The 3,788-nt window shown below is 33.7% G+C and overlaps 1 non-coding gene across 1 annotated transcript; it reads right to left on the bottom strand.

Annotated features, from left to right (window-relative positions):
• Positions 1-2,815: 2,815 nt before the first annotated feature.
• On the bottom strand, positions 2,816-2,947 carry LOC111764736 (small nucleolar RNA SNORA51). The gene has a single exon (XR_002797275.1). It is a non-coding gene; the product is annotated as a small nucleolar RNA SNORA51 (small nucleolar RNA).
• Between the last annotated feature and the right edge of the window lie 841 nt (positions 2,948-3,788).

Below are 3,788 nucleotides of genomic sequence, written 5' to 3'. Positions count from 1 at the left end.
GATACTACAAAAAAGAAAGTTTTAAACCAATTTCTTTTATGACTCATAAACATAGATGTAAAAATGCTTAACAAAATATCAAATTTAACCAGACGAAATTCATCCCAAACTGAAGAGAGACAAGATTTCCTCAGACAGGAACAAAAAAGCAATGACCAAAAAAGAAAAAAAAAGAGGATAAATCAGATTTCATCAAAAGTAAGATCTGCTCATTAAAAAAATCATTACAGAAATAAATAGTGACACACTGGCAGAAAATATTTCAATACCTATATTTGACAAAGTACTTAGATTGAGACTAAATGAAGAACTACAACACAGTAAGAGAAAGTCCAATACACTGTTTTTAAAAATGGGCAAAAGAATAGACACTCCACAAAAGAGGATATGCGAATTGATCAATACCATTAGCCATCAGGAAAATTAAATTTAAAGCCAAAAGAGATCCCATCCCACTACATATTCACTAAAATGATGAAAATTAAAATATTTGACATCAAAGGTTGACAATGTTATGGAGCTACCAGAGCTCGCATACATTGCTACTGTATTAGGAATATAAAATGCTATAACCACTTTGGTCCAGCAATTCTTCTCATAGATATTTATCTAAGAAAAATGATTACATATATAATCAACATGACTTGTACATAAATATTCATATATGAAATTTTGGATCAGGCAAAACCAATCTAAGGCAAAAAATAATGACAACAGTGGTCACCTGGCTATGTGGGGTAGGAGGGAAGGGGTGGCAAGGAGAGAAGACTGACTGGGAAGGGGCAGGAAAGAACTCTGGGAAATATTCTACATCACAATAGGAGTGGGGATTATATGGTTCATCTACTTGCCAAAATTGTACAGTTAAGCCTTATCTTTTTTTCCATCAAAGTGTGAATCCAGAGATAAGGAAAGTGTTATGTCAGGGCTACTGTTTTGTATATATCACAAGGCGGCATAAACTTTTCCCATTCGAGGAGGGATTAATAGATTTCCCTGCTTAAGGTGAAGTCTAAAAAACTTTAGTGACAAATTAAGCCCAGTTAAAGAAACTTAACTATAAAATTCATATTACCATTTGGGAGTAAAGCTCAGCACATAGTTTCAGGCAAAATTCCCTACTCTGTCTTTAGCAAAACAAGAATTTTGCATTTCTCTATAATGTTTTGCAAAGTCAATGCCAAAGTAAATCTTATTGTTTTTCTCAAAATTTACTCAGGCATGTCTTCTGTAGTTCCTTGAATCCATAATACAACAGAGTTCTTTGGGAGAGAGCTGTATATAAATATTTGAAGACAGGCTATTTGATTATTTCTGTTCTCATTTAGAAAAGAAATCACAACTTTAAAAAAAAAATTGGCTCTAATTTTCTTTTCTCTGAAGGCTTCAAAATATTATTGTGGTAGGTGATTACTGTAAAGACTCTGAGTAAGGGAGGCACCCACTATGTGATTGGCATCTTGGCCAAACATAGAGAAGGAGGTGTGGCAGCAGTGGATATGTGAGATGTTGCCTTGTGTGTATTTCACATAAATCTTCATATTCTGAATCGAATAGTTTGCTCTTTGCCTTGCTTTCTCTGTCCAAGCTTGAAATCACTTCTATTCAACAAACTTGTTAATTATTTCCCTCAGCTTCATTTTCATCTTTTATAGAATTAGGGTATACTTATTTGACAAGGGTTTATTGAGATCTGCCATGAGCCAGGCACTGTGCTAGATTTTGTACTACAGAGATACAACCAATACAATATCTGTCTTCCAGAAAATGGGATAAATATGTAAACTTTATATGACAATAGAAAGTACTATCAACTTATAATTTTGCAGTTAAGGAGCTAGAAAGCGAGTAGAGAGTGCTGCATTTCTGCAGGAAGGTAGTCTGGCTGATCCTGGAAAAGGTGAACGTAAGTAGAACATACAGGTTGAGATGGAGTCTGGAACTTAATAGATTTAAGTAGTTAGAGATGGGTAAGGGTCAAGTGAGATTATGAATGTGAAGGTATTGGGGAGACCATAAAGCATTATGCAAAAGTGAGTTCTATATATGTGCTACTGGGCAAGCAATAAAAATGAGAATTATGATTTCATATTTGCAGTTGGCAGTTGTTTTATGTTGATTTTAAGTGTCTGATTTTTCATGCAAGTAGAATATTCTGATTTCCCATGCTTCTGTAATGCAAACCATTAAGCACTTTCTGTGAGTATACTTTACACATTATATGGATGCTCCATAAATTCTGTTGACTGATTAACAAATGAGAGAGTGTTTTAAAAAATGATGAAAACAAAAAAATAATTACTGGCAGATACTAAAAAGTATGTATTCTTGAGATCTCTAGATCCATTTTGTAAGTCATACTATCCAAAAATGGAACTCATAAGAGATCACAAACTCAAATCATCTCATTATCCCAATCCTAAAAATTAATACTTATTGAGCATTTATTATCTGAAGTTTTTCCATGTAAACTTTATGAAAATAACTTGATTGGTTCTCCCCCAATCCCCTTAAGGTTGGTGAGCTAGAGGTAATTAATTAGGGTGGTTAAAGCAGGAGTTCTGTACTGCCTGGATTCGAAATTTGGTCCTACCACTTACTTGATGTAGTGCCTTGTGCCATTTAAATCTTTCACACCATTTTCATTGGTACAAATTATAATAACAGTATATTCCTCCTGGGTTTGTTCTAAAAGTGAAATCAGTTCATCTAAGTAGTTTAAGACAGGTGCCTGGAATTTTTTATAAATACTAGCTATTATTATTAGACTACATTATTTTTCTATTCTGCATTACTATATATGTACTATTTCCCCCCATGTCACTTCGTTTGCAATACATACCAGGCACAAGGCCTGAACTGAGGTGTATATGGGATAGGTTTACTCTGCCTCCTCTTTTTATACAGTCAGTGCAAGACCATAGCCTTTGGTAAGCACCAAGCGGTCCTAAACATGTACTTTTTTTAAACATATCTCAATCTAATGTGCACAAATTAAGAGATTAGTTTGACTCTAAAATTCAAGAGTGCAGGGAATAATCTTTCTTGTTTTCATTTTATTTTTTTCCTTGTCTTCAAAATACTCCATAGGGACACTCCTTTTTGGAAGTGTGTATTTCCACTTTTTACACTGGATAATAAATTCAGGATAAGTATGATTTGGAAAAAAAAAAGTTCCTTATGGCCATAAGAGTAATAAAGCAACGAATTGGGATGATTTCTTGAGTCCTCATCCCAAGAGAAATCTAAGAATAGAATTGGCCACTATCTATCCCTTATGACAGCCAGAAAACTAGATGAGCTGATCCCTTGTGGCAATACTTAGCTCTAAGTTCTGTGATTTAAAGAGCTCAGAATGAACACATTTCAATGCCTATATCTGTGAGTATGTGTAAACATGGTATATATTTACAAGAAAAATTATCATAACTTATTACATCTTATACTTTCATCTGATTATATATTTAATCAGCATTTGTTGGATTCTGGTTGAAATTTGTTTCACAGATTTAATATAGTTTTTGGTTACATCCTCATCTGGCGAGGATTCAAGTTACTTCTGCAGATGTACTTGAAATATTAAGCTCCTATTTAATTAGCTATCTTAATTAGGAAAAAAAATCTCATTTGTATTGGTATCACTGTTAGGAAATATTTATCGCTGCACACAAAATGTAATCCAAGCTTCTCTCAGAAATGACCTACAGCAAACCACATAAAGTATTCAGAACCTGGGTTCTCTGTTTTTATAGCCTATCTATGACATTTGCACTCCACTAATGACTTTA

This window comes from Dasypus novemcinctus, chromosome 9 (assembly GCF_030445035.2).
Source record: "Dasypus novemcinctus isolate mDasNov1 chromosome 9, mDasNov1.1.hap2, whole genome shotgun sequence".
NCBI lineage: Eukaryota > Metazoa > Chordata > Mammalia > Cingulata > Dasypodidae > Dasypus > Dasypus novemcinctus.
The sequence above is the reverse complement of the archived record's forward strand: the minus strand, read 5'-3'. Positions and strand labels throughout refer to the sequence as shown.